An 18,539-nucleotide genomic window follows, 5' to 3' on the forward strand; every position below is an offset into this window, starting at 1 on the left:
ATATGCCACGTCATTTAAAGGATGTTAGAAGCTGCTTCACCCACAGCTGAGTCTCTGCAGAGTGGCTATCAGCAGCCCAGTGCTCCCAGCACCACCTTCCAGCATGGCTGGGCAGGAGGCAGGGAGGCACAGAGCATCGAGAAGCCAGGGGAAAAGCCTGAAAACCAGGCTCTGCCACTGGGACGTGGCTGTATAACAGACTGAGCAGTTACCTGCAGACCTAAATACGAACATGCTCATGATTTTAAAATCCAGACCCGACTGTCTCCATCTCTGCTGCTACAGGAAAGGAAACGGTGACACAGCCTGGGATGGGGACCCCGCAGCCCCACCAGCCCTGAGCTGGATACAGAGATGCAATCAAAGTAATTAGAGAAACAAAAGAGGAGAAGGGGAAGGAAGCTGACAGATCCAAACACAGATGAATGCGCTAATGACAGGTCTGCTCCACCTCAGGTTAGAGGTTGGCAGTGAAATGAGCAGGTATCAGAGGTTGCTGTGCATTGATATTTCAGGGCAACAAGAGGGTGAAATTTCCAAATCAGTGGGTCCATTCCAGGGCTGGCAGTAATATTGGGATTAAATTTCTTGGCCTCGGTGATGAAGAGTAGAAAGGAATCAGTCGTCCACAGCAGGAAAGACACCTGGCCAGGGATGAGCCTGCTCGCAGGAAGCCTTGCAATCAAGCCGTGCCAGCCTGAAGGTATGCGGGTTCAGCCTGACCGCTTTGATGTATGGCGGAAAGGTCCCTGATTAGGATCACAATATCCCAAATTGAGGAAAGCTTCACTAGTCAAAAGGTTGAACCAGCTCTATCATCTGCATACAATTAGGGGGTACTTGCCTACCTCTGACATTGCCCTTTATTATAATGTTCCTGCCTGCCTTAGTAGAAAAACACAGAGTTTCTGTAAGGACCCATTGCCGGCTACACCAGGAGCATCCTGAAGCTTCTTTACATTTGCAGTAGGGAAGGTTTTCAAGAAGAGACCAGTGACCTTTCAGTGCTAAAATGTGACAGCTCAGAGGAGGAGGAGACTCCAGCACTACTGCACATCTTGGCCTCTTCGTTTCACCCAAATCACTAAAAAAAAAAATCTTTGCTTGCAGCATTAAACAAAGTTTAGCAGGTTTGGGGCTCAAGAAAAATTCCAAATTCCAGTTACAGACCCCTCAAAACTGCCCAGACCTCATAAATAAATACCCCGTTCCCAAGGCTGTAGAGGGGCTGTATGATGTCCGAGAGCCCAGGGCTGCTGAGCACGGCAAAGAGAGCCCAGAGCAGAGTCTAGGCACTCCTGACTGATACAGAAGGGGACAACTGGGAACCATTATTGACTGTTTCTAATGACAAAAGACATAAAGGAAGGATCGAGTAGCTGGTTTAGAAACGAACAAAAGACGTACTTTTCCACACAGCAAAACATTTACTTTATGGGAGCCAAAAGTACAAATGTGTTCAAAAGGAATTAGACCCATCCCCAGAGGACAGGCTCCGGGTAACTTCTGAACACAACCTCCTCCCTGGAAAGTCCCTAAACCACTTGCCTGCCAGGAGCTGCGAGGAGCTGCCCCAGAAGGTCCCTTTATGTTTTATATGCCTCCCCAAGCATCTGTTAATGGCTGCTATTACAGACAATATAAGAAGTTAGTTGGACCCTGGGCTTAACCCAACATAGACTTTCTTAAGCAAACAAAGATCCACAAAAATAATTACAAGTTTATTTGGCAGGTAAACTAATAGGAAATAGGCACCTTTCTTAGTCTGAGCCTTCTACCAGATGATGTTTAGACATGTATGTCTTCGTGCACAGGGGTGACCCCAGTAGCCTTCAATGGGGGTATTTACAGCCTCAAATTATATCTGTTATCAGGCACGTTGCTGAGTTCAAGCGACACCCATCTGCTGTTCCAAATGATTTTTCTTTTTTTTTTTTTCCTAGTCATAAAAAAAATTGAAATATTCTTCAAGCCAATGCTAACTGAAGAGGACAGAAAACATTTTCAAAATCTGTGAATTCAGACAATTTGCCTCCTGTAATTTTTAGCCAAGAACAAACCTGGAGAAGCTGGTAGAGTTAAGGCAGGAAAAGCCCAGGCTCCTCATGGCACATCTCACGGAGCAGGATGAAAGTCCCATCATCCCCCTGCCCTGGCAGGGCCGTTTGCACACACGAAGAAAACGCCAGGCAGACGGCGCAAGCCCCACGAGCTCGGCCTCAACGATCAGCTGCAGGAAAAGCATCACCTCACACAGGCAAATGCTGCAGATGCAAGAGAGCCTATCGACACCATCGCAACCAGCAAGGAAGAACCAGGAGATACGGTAAAGGGTACTCGTTATTTTGCAGAAGCGGTCGATAAGGAAAACAGCAGTAAGGCAAAGGTTTCTGCGGTGTCCGACGCGGCTCTGCACGACCCAGGAGTGAGAAAGGGCACCCAGGCAGCGCGGAGCACACCCCGTCCCCGGAGGGTGGTGGGCAGCCTGCAGGATGCTGGTACCCTGCACACCCCTGCTGGCCTTCAGACCTGGAAAACTCCCTGAGAGCTCCACTGAAGCCTGAGCACTGGCCCTCCCGGCAGCCCCCGGAGGAAAGAGGCACCTTCAGACCCTGTGCATGCTGTCGTCTTACGCAGGTTGCGATGGGAATGGCTGGGGCTGGCTCCATGCACGGCTGAGATGGCTCCACGGCAGCAGCTCAGACCCAGAAATACCCTGGCTTGGGAGGTCTCCATCCCAGCATCATCACGAGAGGGACATTTCCCCACCAGCAGCAGCACCGCCACCAAAAAAAAAAACCCCAAGCAGAGCTGGTCCAAAAGGCCCAGAGAAAAGCACGATGGATGCAAAGTGACATCGCGCAAGACGTGCGGGATGGGGAAGCGGGGCGCCGGGTACCAGCGGCTGCGCCGCAGTTTTACTCTCTAGGGAGTTATTCCGCAGATCCTGTCACTCTCTTCTCCATCACTCTGCGAGGGCTGGAGCAGGGGAGGCAGGGACAAGATAGACTCGCTGTCAACAGTCACGGCTTCATCACCCCCTCCCGAACCATCCACAGCTCGCTCTGCCCCTCGAACCTTTTCTAAAATTACAGGATACGTTGATAATATCTCACAGGATGTGCCGCAGCCGGCAGCCCTGTCAGTGGCAGGACGGATGCTAAGAAAGGCTCTGCAAGAATGCTGGAATATCAAAAAAGGACAGCTATCTTGATGACCTTCCCTCCTCCCTTGCCCAAGCTGTTATCAAGCTCTATTATTCAGCAGGGATAATTAAAACAAGTACATGATAGAAAAGCACCATACTGAAAATCAAAATCTCTCCTGCAATGAGTCACTAAGGGAGTTAATCACATTTTGTTTACTATAAAGCTTTCAAACAGGAAAGTCACTTAAAGCTCTTAATATCAAATCTGTTTTTCAGCATAAAAAACTCCCACTCTCATAATTAGGGGGCGTTTCAAGTCTTCTTTACCCTGCTGCTGTCTTCAAGTCCACTTCCACTCCCACACTGACACGTGAGTTTCCCAGTTTTCAAATGAAATTGGACCAAGAAACAAGAGCATGTGGCATACGAAAACCTACATGCTCCAGAGCTTCATCTCTGCTGAGGAGGACCCTGAAAGGAGAACAAGCCACGGCGGCTCACTAAATAACCCTGCTGTGAAGAGCTGTGGAACGCTGGGCACAGACACAGCCAGGACAAGCTCTGACACACGTGACCGCTCCGTGCTCGGATGGACTCTGGTTTTACACACTGCCCCATAATTATTTGGCTTCTGCTGACATGTTTGGAAGTCAGCTGCCGTTCTCTTAAAGATGTAAACTTAGTTTCAGAACTGGTATCTGGGTCCAGGTGAGCACAGGAGGCTGGAAGGAGGACGGGAGGAAATGGGGATCCCCCCCATCTGCTGCAGTTTCATATCCACTGGATTCCTCTCCGTCTGCTAACAATTCCCAACCCATTTTCAAGATTTCTGTGCGTATGCTGGCCTGGGCTCCACAGCTGCAGCAGATTATGCTGCCATACCGCAGATCAAAGCACGGGGAAAAATCTCCATCCCCTGCTTGCAGACAAGCAGAGCCTAGTGCATCTCTGACGTACCCCAACTGTCCTCTCTTCTGGTGAGGGACCAGAAGGAAAACCCCATGAGACTCCAGCAGACCTGGACGCAAGCTACAAACGTCTTGCAAGGAGTATTTTGGGGGCAAATATCAAGCGGAGTTCAAGAGGTGAATGATACGGACAAATTAAACAAGGAAAAGGAAAGAAAACATTTAGCAGCACTCTGGAGAGCAGGGATCACATCTCTGAAATCCCACCTCTAACTGCTTCCTTCCTGCGGGGCGCTGCAGTCAGATCTCGTCCCCCAGCCGCCTCCTGGTAGCGTTGCTTGAGCAGAAGGAGAGGCGAGAAAGGAACCAGCCCGTCTTTAGGCTCTAGCGCAGCCGGGCACTAGGTTTTGAGTATATGAGTGAAACCGAGCTCCACAGATCAGCCTTCGGTGGGACAGATTTAAGAACAAACCTGGTGTTTTGCTGCGTTAAGGCTGTGTTGGAGGCAATGCCCAACTGTCAGAAAGATCAGGATGGAAATGTTTTAATAAAGACCTTTCCCATAACTTTGGGGGGCATTTTTTGAGGGCAGGATCTGCCTGATACCTTCGAAGTCCAAGAACATATCAAGGCATTTAGAACATTCAGTAGTTTCCAGGTGGCAGCTACGGGCAAGCTGCTACCACAAACCCGCTGTACCAGCCTCCAGCTTAATCGCTCTTTCTCTCACGTGTACAAGTCTCTCGTTTCTGTAAAGAATAAGTTCAAGGCTCAGGAAAGCAAACGAAAAAAAAAGCAACACTTGCAGAGCCCTCTTCGTATTCTCCAGTGTTTGGTGTTCTCCATGCCAAGCCTGGTTCCCTTCCATCCCTCCCAACTTTAATTTCTCCCTGGGGTGTTCAAGCATCTCCAGGTACCGCGTGTTTTTTGATGCAACAAGACCGACCTGTCAGCTCAGCTCTAATTAATGCTGTCAGAAGTTGTCCACGCTAACAGGTAGGCAACGAGCAGAAAAATACTTCCAAGGGCAGCCACTGTCAACTCCCAAGGAACCGCTGCTGTACATGGGACAGGGTCTTGCCGGCCCCTCTTTGCTGAGGAGCTGAGCCCTTTACTGAGCTCCAGTGGCTGGGTGATAAAAAAATGACAGGGAAGTGTTTACCCACTGGAATTCTCTTTGAAGAGCGGACCGCACCTCGACGTACTAAACCATCCCAGCTTTTACAGCCCTTTTGAAGCATCCCGAAGACGTGAGCACGGTAAGACTCCATCACGAAGACAAGGAAAGCCATTCTCATCCCGCTTTCAGCTCCTTGTCCCACACAACCATCTCCCTGATGTTTTATTAAACCTAGAAGTCAGGCTGCCTGCGCAGCGGGGGCTACGAGCCAGACGGTAACGTCATTACTCCTGGTTACCTTGCAACACACCGACCCCATTTCATGAGTCTGAAATAACGAAGAAAACCTCCGGGTCCCAGGCAATTTGAAACAGCACCTGACGCCACACTGCGTACGGGTATTTACCCTCCTCACGGGGACAGCGCCGAGGAGTTCGTGTCACCAAAGAGGAGCCCATCGAGCGGGACGCTGCGCCAGGGCAGAACGAAGCCCTGAGCCCTGCGGGTGCCTCACAGAATCGTTTCGGTTGGAAAAGACCTTCAAGATCATCGAGTCCAACCGTAAACCTAACGCTGCCGAGTGCCACTAAACCACGTCCCCACGTGCCACACCTACATGTCTTTTAAATACCTCGCCCCAGCCAGGAGCACCCCGTCCTGCAGCACATGGCTTCCTCTGTGAATTCCGGTCACTGCCATTACAAGAAGTCATTGTTCTCATTTATACATATTTTTATATTATTCAGTTTGGCGTAATGCTCCTAATATTGCCATGGGGTGATGCAATCATCTGGGAAACTCAGAAAAGATGCGCTATAGGAAGCTCGGCACACTGACTTGCTTCTTGTTTTCTAAATTCCAAAATGACTTGAAAAGATTTTTTTTTTCCTTTTTTTAAATTGGCAAATTTAGGACGTTTCTTCCTGGTTCTGAGCTAGCAAAGCATTAGCTAAAAATCTGAATTCTGCATTTATTTTGACAGAGGGATTGGAGACTAATGGGCAGGAGACAGGGCCTTTTGAAAACATTTTTGCATTTTTCCCTTTTTATGATCTGCTCTAATCATCAGATAAAACTAAAAAGTGTGTGTGTACGTCGGGGAGGGACAGGAAAACTGCCTTTAAAGTTTATTTTCTTCTCCCAACGATAAAGGCAAATGCATGCTCACATGTCTACAACCCCAGGAAAAAACCAAGCACCCCCAGAAACGCCGGCTCTGTTTGCACGTTGGGGGTGGGTGAAGGGACTTTCAAAGCCCTGTGTATCAGAAGGGAAAGGTATTCAGCAATACAAATTAAATATAAGCTAAAGGGAAGGAAACAGGTGGCTAAGTGAACCAGCAATTGCCCTTTCACCTCCGTGGCCTTGCTTTGAATCCAGCTCTAACCAGAATTATTAAATTCATACTGATGGGACGGTGGCTACAAAGACACCGGGGTTTGATCGTTTAGGCCGAGCTCGTGGCAGCCAGAACGCGCACACAAGCTCCTTCCAGTAATAAGAAAGCCTGGCCTGGGGAAGGGGAAAGTTGAGATCTTTGTCGTATTAATTTACAGCTGAATGCTGCTCCAGGCCATTCTGCCCACTCAGAAATCTCCTCGCGCTGCTGTCCGCATGAGAACTATAAAATGTTCACCCTGGATTGAATTAGCATCCAGAGTGAAATATGGGCTCAATACCTTCTCCCCTACCAAGTTTGCTCCCTTTAGGGCACGGCTGAGGAGCGCAGGGGAGGATGGAGATGCAGCACCTGCTTGTACTTCGAAACACCAACCTCCGGGGCTCCCAGGCTCTCACAATTAAGGTGCATTACATTCACCAGCATTTTTCACAGGGGAAGGAAAATTACATTTAGGACCTTTTTCTTTTCTTTTTTTTTTTTTTTTTTTTTTAAATGGTGTTCAATAAAATGCCTGGTTTTAATCACCAGAGCCACTCTGCCGCCCTCGCTCAGCCCCCAAGCACTTCCCACGCACCAGCCCCGCTCTGCGTCCCCGCGTTCATGGTCACGGACAAACAGCATTTCCCAAGCTCAGCTGATGGGCACCCTGGATCCACCACAGGTGTCACAGACGACTTTTGTCACTCTATTCCTTTTTCTTTTGTCAGCTATAGATAAGATGCTGGCTACGTGGAACAAGACCCTATTTTGCCTCCAGCATCATCACTAGCTTTGATAGCTTACTACAGTGATAAAGAAGAGATGACCACGCAGTCACTTGAGCAGATGCACAAGCAACCAGAGAAAATTAAAAAACCCCACGTATTTCCCAGCAAATTCTTAGCAAAACCCACACTGCAAAAATTCATCCTCCTTGCCTGCTGCAGGACTCGACCCAGCCAGCAAGGCACCGAACCAGTCTGGTTTATAAAACTCAGTAAGCCTGCTGAAAACTAGCTATTTATGACTAAGAGATTACCTTTCAAATGCAGTAGATGGTTGAATACATTTGCAAGGTTTGCCAACTGGCGGCCAGGGGACTTTGAGGGTGGAAATCAAACTCACCCCTTCACTCCCGCTGAATCAATTCCAGTCTTGCTTGACTGAGTAACCTCACATGCCCCCTTCTCTTTCCCCATCACTGAAAGAGAATCCAACAAAAGGGATTTCAGGGGAAATTAAGCCATAGAGAGGAAGTTTACGAACAGCTTTTGATTTCTACATCTCATGAGTTTGATTAAATCACGGCAGACATCCCAAGCCTAAGGCCACGGCAGAGGGTGGCACAGGGAAGGTAACACGGGACTGGAAGGCAGAACCAAAGAGCGACGCGAGACGTGCAGCTGTCGGCTGCGTCCTCCGAAGACACCTCGCTGTTTGGGTTCAGGGTACTGAAATGTGAATTTGCACTGTGGCACGCTGGGGACCGTCTTCTCGAATCACAGAGAGGATGAACACGTGCAGAGAACGGGTCCTTGCTTTTCTAGTGCGTTTTTTCATGAGACGAGCATGGCTGGACACTGTTCCTTTTTATTGTACCACCCCCTAGCTCCTGCCACCAGGGCTAAGCTAAACACCGAGTTGTGAACGCTGCCCGCTCCCTGCTACCACTGGCAGAGGCTCCGTAAGGTGAACACCCCCCCCGGACCCCCAGGACCTGCCTCAGACCTTCTGGATCGGCAGAAGGCTTGAAGCACGGGAATTGTGCAGGTCTGTCCAAGGAGAGGCGGAGAGGAGCCCTCCCACTGTGTCCACACCACAGCCACCATCTCCACCGAGCATCCCAGAAACCCATCTCCAACCTGAGGGTCCTCCACCCACTGCACAACCCAAGGCTGTCGTCCCACCTGGATGCAGCTCGGCCACCCCAGCGGAGACGAGGGGGAGCATCCTCTGGGGAAGGCCCACACGGGTCTAACCTCCAGCTTCCCCAGACCTCCCCAGTAAGCTCTCAGCCCATCTCTGCCTCACGCAGATGGGCACTGGCCACGGTCTTTGCTCTCAGCTTTGCTTCAGACTTCTCTTTCTCTCCTTCCTGTGTTCACTCTCCTTTCAACTGCCTCTCTAATTAGCTGATTCGCTTCTAATTAAACCTGCCTACACCCAAACGAAATCCACAGCACTGCCCTTGCTCCCTCTTCCCCCCCGTCGACTCCACCAGCCCCACTTTTGTCCCTGACCCCCTCCCCGAAAAGATCCATCCCAGGCACAAGCACCAGTTCAAGCCGCACCACCACAGACCGCTCCCTAAGGAATTCACGCTTCGCCTAAGGAGCGAAACATCTCCAGAGGAGATAAACTGTTCCCGTATTTACTCGACGCCAGCAAACATGATTCACGGACCCAGGGGTGATCCGTCACCCCTCGCTGCGGAACGGGGCGGCATCTTGCTCCGCGCGCCCCTGAGCCTCGCAGCCGCTCGAAGGCAGGGAAGCGGCTGAACTCCGACACGCCAAATCCTTCCTTTTCATCTTCCGCAGATCGCTCTGCCCAACTGTACCCCTTTCAGGCTGCTGTACTTTGGTGATTCAAAATGAAAAAAAAAGCCTAAATAATTAAAATGTCATTCAAGCTCTAAGCCGATATGAGTCACTGTTACAAAAAATATCTTAAAAATTCTTTCAGGAGTGGGGGATAATTATATTCCTCCCTATCTATTGATTTTTCTCTACAATGCAGATGTCAGATTTTCCACGGTTTTTTTCTTTTTCTCTTTTTTTTTTTTTTTTCCCTTTTTCCCTGGAGTGAGTGTCAAGGAGGAACAAAGCACTCTTTGAGACTTTTTCAGCCCAAAATTAATTCTGAAAAAAAAAAATGGTACAGACAGGCCAATAGCACGGGAAGCCGAGAAAAAGCCTGGTGACTCAAGCTATGTCTGCAAAACCCCTATTGATACCGGCTTTGGAGAGAAGGGTGGGGTACGGGGCACCAGCAGTATAAATTTAGAGTCAATTTAAAGACCTTCTTTCTGTATCTTCACGACACAAAAGATAAGCGAAAAAGAAAAAAAAAAAATCTCAATGAAGTGCAATCCTATATTCTAGATTTTAATTTTTCTCATAATATAAATACAAAACGCTCCCAGAGAAGATCCCAAGCGCTGCCCGGCACTGCACACACTCAGCCACCCGCCAGCCTCTGCTGCCCACAGAAAAGTGGTTTCAACATCTTTTGAAAGCCAAACATCCACCGGTGTATTCTGGAGACAAACCCGCTGTAATGTAGACCCCGAGTTCACAGAAGAGGAAAGAGCTTTACAAAGTTAAAATTAAAAAGAATAAATTGTTTAGGGACTAGAGGACGGGGCTGTAAGGGGCCAGCCAGCTACGCCGCTCCTCAATCCCACCGGACCCTGGCACCCGAAGCACTCAAATCCAAGGGACCTGACACGGTGCCTTAAACCACATCAGAAATACTAAAGCGCTCGGAGTTTTCCTGCTGTTACGCAGCAGGTCGCCCAGCCTGCTCCCTGCTCACCCGCTCCAGCCGCCCTCTGCATTTGAAAGGATAAAACTTGAAAAATTCCTGGATTTTATTTCAGCCTCAGTAATAAATATCACGCCCAAAAGCTGTATTCACCAGGGGAAAGATGCTTGACGGGTGTGACACGACAGCAGCGATGCACAGCAGTGGCACAATCCTTCTGCTGGACACGTAAAACTGCCTCTAACTCCATGACATTGTTTTATGACTTCTTTTTTTTTTTTTTTCTTATATACCTCATCAGGGACCCAATATTTAATTCCCAAGACCAGCAAGGGCTCTAGCTTTTTTGAAAACTCAATACATTTTCTACGGTCCTTTCATGCCTCAAGGTTCACGTTATGGCTATTGAAATTGTTTGCATACTTTTAAATATTTGCATAATTTATGAGCCCAAATCTTCAACTGCAGAGTTCAGGGCTTGCCATGAACCGCGCTGGCGGCAGGGGCTGGATTCGGGCCAGACCCATCCAGACCCTCCACGTCTCCCACCTCCAGGCTCTGCCGGACGGCTCAGGCTCCGCGGCGCAGGAAGGACGATCGGGATCACGGGCGCTGCACAGGGCTGTTTTATTCCTTCCTTTAAGAAATGCCACACAGGGAAGACGTGACACAGGAATGAGGCTTTTTGGAAACTTTCTTCTACAACTGTGACAGCAGCAAACCAAAGGCTTTAGGAAGAGCTGTACCTGGTGTTCATACAAACCTCTCATTAAACGAACAGCTGGTAATTCAAATCTCTCCTGCTTCCATGAGAAGAGAGAGAAATAACGGGCTAGAATACCTCTTCCTTAGTCAGAGAATGACAAGCTTATGCTCCTCAGATGGCACTGCTGTTTAAATAGCTTTATTCTGTGCTGTGCGCATGGGTTCAAAGCCCACAGCCTTATTCAGGTCCAAGCCTGAGCCAAGATGATGACACTTCCCCATCCTCTGGAGAACATTAGTTCTGGTCTAGCATCAGTAGATTACAGGACTAGGCTCCAGAGTCTCTGGAACAACCCACCTTCAGATGAACAAACCTTACGTGCCTGGTACCCCCTGAGGACCGTAAGCCCCCAAGACAGGTCCCACCTGCAGAAGAGGGGAACATCTAGATTCTGCTGGAACAGGCACAGGTCGGTCCAGCGCAAAAGCTAAACCGGAGTCGCCACGAAACCCACCTCAAGTCAATGGACTGGAAAACACTTTTCTGAAAGAGAAGTCACCGGTGTTGATTTTTGTTTTGGCTTATTTGTAGCTGCTTTTTCCCCCAGCCACCAGAAAGACCCTTTGAGAAGCCACCATGACTGCACCAGCATCTGATTGACTTTGAAGACAGCGCTGCAAGGAGTGGGTGAAAGGGATTTTGAAAAGTACTTGGCATTAGCGGCTCCCTGCCTTTTACAGCCACCGAAGGAACAACAAGTCTTCCTGCCAAGGGCTATTACTAGACAAATGGAGAGAGATCAGAGGCACAAAGGAGGTTGCTAAGGAGTCAAGTGTGGGATCCCTGCAGAGAGGAGGAGGGCTGCAGCTGGGACGGCAAAGGTCAGAACATTGCAGACATCATTTTCCAAAAATTCCCATGAAGCCCCGGCGCGGGAGTCGGGAGCCTGGCCCTGCCGTGCTCGCCTATGAATAATGAGAAAGCCATAAAAGAAAGCTCCCTTTCTTCCCTCCTACCCACGCTAATGTAATAAAACAAATTAGAATAATTATTCTCAATTTCAGAGCCATAATGCCCAGGATCAGGGCACGCTTGTCACTGAAATGACAACTACATCCGTTTGATTCTTCTTCTTCTTTTTTTTTTTATATTTACAGAGATCGCCTAAATTCCAACTTTTATTTCATTACATCTAATGCAATTTTACTACAGGCATCCAGATTCTGTTTGCTTCAAAGTCTTCATTATTTTTGCCAGAAAGTTCATCTCCCTTATTAGCTAATCACATCCCCACCCTTTCCAGTAACCTTTAAAATGCCACCCACGTTATGACACTTTTAACAGAATCCAAGCAAAAACAAAACAAGAAAATGAAGAGTTTAACATGAACCACTAGTTTCTAAATAATTCGCCGCAGTTGGTTAAAAGAAACATTGTTTTCTAAGACTAAAGAAAATTAAAAAGAATTTTAAAAGAGATTAAATATCTAATGATATACAAATAATCTGGAAATAATTGATCCTTTCTCTGTGAAAGCACATCTCTGTATGAAAGATGGACAACATTTACCAGGAAACAATGATGAGAATTTAGTGGAAGAATTTACTGCTAATTATTATAAATCTTTTTGCAGTACTTCTTTCCCAAGACTACCACTTTAAATGATCTTTTTTTTTTCTCCTGTAAAGGAGAAACATATCTTTTGTGTAGACTTGAAATGCCAGAGGATTTAAATTATTTCCTAAGCCTCTGCCTGCCAAACAATGCTCCGGGACTCCTCTGTTCTGCAGCGGCTTCTCCTGAGAATGTACTTGAACAGCTCGGAGAGCTCAGACTTGGGGGGTTCAGTCTGTGACTACATTCAGAAAGGGAAATCTGGGAAGTTGGGGAAAAAAAAATAAATAAAGAGAAATTTTGTTTACAGAAAATCAACGGAGGGGAGGGACCACCAAGTCACAAATCGCAACGTGAAAATATGCACTTGGGTTTCCCTAATTCCCCCGCATCCCTCAGGACCTTCCGCATGAGCTACCCTGCGGATGGAGGAGCCGGGGGAGCGACTCTGGGAAGGGCTCCCCCATACCTGAAGATATTGGGGAGAAGAAAACCCCTTCCCTGTGTGACCCCTGGCGAGCGGGGACCAGCCCCTGCCACAGTTTTAAGGGCATCGCACAAGGAAGATGGCCAGGACACTGCACACGCAGCAGATTATTGTAATATTATTATCTAAAAAGACATATATATTATAAATATTACTATTATATTATTACCTAACACACATATTAAAGGATCTAATTCTTGGGGCAAACTTGAGACTTGGGCTTAAGCTGCCCGAGCTCCCGGCCCCGGCCGGGGAGCGGAGCCTGCAGGGCACGGACCCATCTGCACACAGACCCCGCAGAGTCCTCCCAACCCCAACACCTGCATCAGCCAGTGATAGATTGGCAGCTTTAAATCCGAATTTCCTTGCTTTGGGCACTTTTAAATTAAAGTGGTAATGTGCTTTAAATCCTGTTTCCCTGCTTTTTCACTACACTCTTCAATCCTTTCCTCCAGAAACTAATCAAGATGTCTCAGACTCACTTACACTCTCTGCTCCAGCCACCTTCCCTGGTAACTCGTTCCATATGTCTGTGATCCTTTGCAAGACACAGCTCCACCTTAATTCCCTATTTACTTCCCGTTTCCCAACGTGCTGTTACACCCCCGGCACTTGAATTCCCCCCCCCCACCTACTCGTTGCATCTCCAGTAGTGATAATTATTTGTGCAGAACGTCACATCATCCAGCTGGCAAACATCACCTACCTCGTCCTCTGACTAACATGCACATCTCGGCAGCGCTGCCTGCTCTCTGCTAACAGGGCATCGCAAACCCATCCTGATGGGAAGCCAAACGCTTACTGGAAACCCCTGAGGAACGACCACCGCTCCGCTAACGGTCCAAACGCGCCGTGTCGCGCGTGCACGGGGCTCGCCCCTGTGTAGGTGTCTACAGAGCCTCGCTGCTCGCAGAGCACCAGCATCTCCACCTGGTTACGGCAGTGGGAGAAGGGCCCAGGGAAGAGGTGGTTCTGGCAGCGCAGAGAAGCCGTGCAACTGCCTTCCGAGGTGCAGGGTACAGCCCGTGAGCCGAGGGGCACTGATGGGTCCTGTCCATCGCAGAGGGTCCACGACCCGAAAACCAGGGAACAGCAGGAAAGTGCACGTCAGTTCTCTGTTTCCTTCAGGACACACTAAAAGCATTTTCCCCTCCTTTGCTGGCCAGGTCTGAAAGCACCTCGCGCCACCGACACCAGCTCCACTCTCTAAGCCAAAGCACCCAAGAGACCCGGACCGAAGGGGGCAAATCCCAGCACCAGCTCACTAACAGCGACGAGGAGCCGTAGCTCTGCTCCATGAAGCAGGGATGCAGTGGGCTTGCAAGATCAAGAGAATGGGAGTCTCGAGGCACTTCTTCATCACCAATATACCCCCGACACCTCCCTTGCTCAGAGGGATGGGATCCGTATCATCGGCCCAGCAACCCCAGCCCTCGGCTGCGCGTAACACGGAGAACTGCCAGGCTCCACGTTTGTGTCCCACAAAAAGGAAGGCGGGGAGGGAAGAGGCACAGCAGACTGCTTTAACGGAGATGATGACAAGCCACTTAATTTGAAGGACACCATCGCTGTTGGGTGCTTCTAGAGGGACCAAACACCTGAGAGCATCGCGGCTGTGGGCCACGTGCGAGCAGCAACTCTCGCCTTTGCTCTGGCGCAAGAAAACCCGGCCTGAGCTCTTCCCTCGGGTCCAACCTGACCCAAAGGCATTTCGCGTGCCCCACGTTTTACAGGAGGAACCCCAGCCATAAACGGATAACGACAGTTCCGTGCTGCTTTTAGCATCAGCCCTCCAAGTGCCAGCTGCACGGCTGTAGCTGCACAGAGCTGCAGTAAAACAGCAGCAGCTCACGCTTCCAGGCAGGGTTCCCTTGCACAACTTCCCCTGCTAACTTCATCTGCGGCAGCAATCCAGGCCGTGCACGGCTGATACACGCTCGTTAAAAACCTACACGCATACTTTGAATATCTCCAAACCTGAAATAACACGGAGCAGGAGAGACAGCACATGTGCAAACGCTATCACGCACCCCCATAAAAACCACTCGTGTCTCCTCCACTCAAAGCTGCCCGCTATTTAATGCTCTCCCCAGTGAAGTCAAACGGGTAACGACGTGAGGACAGATCTTGGCACGGAGCTGGGCAGGCCTGAACCTGGCTGTGCATGACTTTGGCAGCACCAGGCTCGACAAACCTGCCCAAGTGGGAAGGGGCCCCGGCACGGCATCCTCGCTCCTGCTCTGACCGTCCTCACCCCAGTTTCTCTCCCAGCCCCTGGCTCAGGCTGAGACTTGTTTCCCCATGGCCAAGTCATATTTTCTGTCCCTAGCAGCGGGGCAGTTTTTATTGTGGACTTGCTCCTTGCTTTGCTTTTTGACCTAAGTCCTTGACCTCTCCCATCATTACCACCATACTGCACCAGCTCCAGCTGGAAGAGGCAACACTATGCCAAGAGTTAGACCCGAACTCATTACGTGCCCCATTTATATCTGCTTTATCGACACAAAGATGTGCTGATAGGAGAGAACAGCCCCACATTTAACCACCTCTTGTCAAAAACCCCCTCTGGTGTGAGACCGGGGGAGCTGTGTGTAACAAGCAGAGGCCACCCTTGGGAATAAGGGGTGAGGAAATCATGAAAGTCACGTCAGGGGTCAAAAGCATCAGCCTTTGCCGGTCAAGATTCAGCTCGATGCACGCCGAGACGCAGCCTGAGCTCCTCTGCAGCACAGCGTGGCATCACCCCGCAAGCCGGCCGGGGGGTGTTAAAGCTCACGCAAGGCAGCAAAACCCCACGGCAGAGCGATCCGGAGATGTCCCCGACGCCCAGCGCTGCTACCCCGTACCCACCGAGGCTGGCTGCAGAGGGGGCAAGGATGAAACTTTTCTAGGGTCCTTCCCAAAATCGAGTTAAATCACGTTCCCACACTCCTATCCCTTTACACGTGTTTTCTCAGTTACTAAGTTTTATCAGGGTTACTATAGTTACGCACACAGGTGTTGACGAAAATCAAATTCTCACATTTCTGAGCAGTATGCACACAGTGCCTCTCAGACACCCAACTAATGAAGAAACAGAAACTATATTTTATGGTTTATGCATGCAATCACTGACGACTTTCAGGATCCAAAGAGCTACTACAAAGTTCCAGCAACACGGCGTTAGCGATTCATCAGCTCACAGCTGCCCCCCAGCCTGCCCCCAACAGAATCCAAAACCCAATTTGGATTCCCCCAGCACATGGTTTTTGCCTGCAGCAGGTAATTACACAGAATATAGGAACTCGACAAAGTCATCATCTACTTTCAAGCCTTTTGCAAAGAAAAAGAACGGGACTAACCCTTGCTGAATGGGGCATTAGCCCCAACTTGCATTTTCTGGTAAAGGAGAGCTCATGAGCAATGCTGCTGCCTAGCACCAAAAAAAAAAATAAAATCAAAAGCAAAACCCTCTCAGAGGTAAAGCCCACGGCCTCACCTAGTGCAGCACACGATCACAGCCCTGGTAATTAAACCAGAAGCTCCCCAACAGCCCGGCCAGAGCACGAAGCCCAGACAGCACAAATGTGACTTGGCTTTGAAAAGCCACAAGGTGCAGGGGAGATGCTGCTCCCCCGAACCAGGGAAACACAGCTACCCCCCCACGAGTCCCATTACTGGGGATCAGGCGATTATAACCCCATGCAGTTTAACTAAATGGATGCCAGAAGCCAAGAGCCCCTCAGGAACCGCAGCCCAGTGGTGAGCTCAGAGAAGAGGCTGACCCAGACTGGGAAGCTGGGCCAGCAGCACGCAGCCCCACCGTCCTCGAACCCATCAAACGCACCGAGTCCAGCAACAGCTCTACAGGGAATGGAGCAGCTGGAAAACAAACCCTGTCTGCCGAAAAATACACGTATACTTGAGAGAAGGCTGAGGTTTTGAGATCGCAGCGTCGTGCCTTCGATGTCTCCCCAGGTAGCCGCAGATGTCAAAAAGCCCAGTTAGCAGCAGGCAACACCGCCGAGCAAAGCACCTTACTGGCAGTGCGGGCTGCTCCTTTTGGCCAGTCACCGTGGTTTGGTTAACGTCCTCGGTTAATGCCTGACGGGCTGAGCACGCACCTTTGCTCGCCCGCCTCTTGGCTGTTGTGAAAACACGAAACAATACTTTGCACCTTCCAAGCTTCAAGAAATCAGAGTGACAGTGAGTCACAAGCAAAATGGAGATGACATCAAGTCACCAAGCACTTCTGAGGCAAATCAGCCCCGTAAATGTCTGTTTGCATCACTTATTTCCTAACAAGCTGCTCGCTCACACAAAGGGATCGCTATTCTGTTGCCTCTGCATGTTCCTAAGAAGCATCCGTCTTTACATCCTGCACTAATGGATGATTAGGAACATCAAACATATAGATTGAATCACATAATTATGCCTTTTAAAAAGTCAGCAATATTTGAGATCAGCCCAGCACTTGCTGCCAATCAAACCCCAGAAGCAGAGCCTGCCTGTGCTCCTCGCCTCCTGCAACTATGCAGCCGCGATTATTTTACTTCTCACACGCTGTATCTCCCCTAAGGAAGTCCAGCCAGCCCCCAGGGAAGGCATGCACAATAAAGCAAGACCTGGATGTGACTTTTTGGGGGAGGACTAGCCAGGAAACAGCAAGGCTCCCTTACAGCAGTCTGGAGCTGGACGACAGTGCTCACGTGCTTCAGCAGCAAGCACCCGGTTAGGACGAAGCGAGGAGGAAACAGGACCATGCTGGGGATGCTACCGAGTGTCAGGAGCAACATTCACCTCCTAAGCAGGAGAGAAATTAACAGGGCAACACAAAAGAAAAGGCAGCAGCAAAGCAGGGGAGCAGGCACAGTGCATCCGTGAGCTTCATGTGCTGCTCAGACATCTTCCACCAGCTCGGTGGACTTCCATGGTTCACGTGGTAGAAAGTATAAAGACATATTGCTGCTCCAATGCTCCTTGACGAGGCTGTAAACAAGGGTGTGGAGCGATGGGATATGGGAAGCTTTAGAGATGATGGTTAATGTGCTCTGGGGAGACCAATAGCAACAACCATGCCAATTTGGATTAGGAAATAACGTCCTTTAGGTCCAGATTCCTTTCTTTACAGTCAGGTTTCTTTTGTACCCAGCAGCTGGCTTGACCTTCTGTTCCTTCACAGGCTGATACAAGACGGGCTGCAACAGGCATCAGCCCATCAGTGTTCATTTTAGTAGGAATTCCTAGTGCTTCAATGCAAAGCCTCTGGTTGCTAGAGCTCCGCATGGAAAAAGTTCCCAAATACAATACCTGGATGGAAAAAAAAAAGGAGCTGACAAGTGAAATCAACCCCCACGTACTGTTCATGATACAGGAACCGATGGCAGAAAACAGGAGAACTACGGGATAAGAACCTGAAGTCTTCGCTGGGAGCCACCACGTTGCAAAACCAGAGACAAGCTGGCCCATGAGGTGCGCTTCCAACCCGCACACGGCGCTGCTCACCCAACACCCAGCACAAGGCGAGAAAAACCAGGCTGACCTGAGGGAATGCCGTTTGCTTGGAGGATGGCATTTTCCAGGGAAAGCCTTACCCCCACCAGCTAGAAGAGCCCCTGCAGAACCACGCGGGAAAGTCGAACTTTCTTTCTGCCCAAGATAGAACCGTTGCCAATTCCACCCCTGGGAAAAAACACCCCTCAGCCCGCGT

The 18,539-nt window shown here is 49.5% G+C and overlaps 1 protein-coding gene across 1 annotated transcript in view; it reads right to left on the reverse strand.

The window, feature by feature from the left end:
• LMF1 (lipase maturation factor 1) overlaps positions 1–18,539 on the reverse strand; it is a 204,268-nt gene that overhangs the window by 121,780 nt on the left and 63,949 nt on the right. The window lies entirely within an intron of this gene.

This window comes from Leptosomus discolor, chromosome 14 (assembly GCF_034619465.1).
Source record: "Leptosomus discolor isolate bLepDis1 chromosome 14, bLepDis1.hap2, whole genome shotgun sequence".
Classification (NCBI taxonomy): domain Eukaryota; kingdom Metazoa; phylum Chordata; class Aves; order Leptosomiformes; family Leptosomidae; genus Leptosomus; species Leptosomus discolor.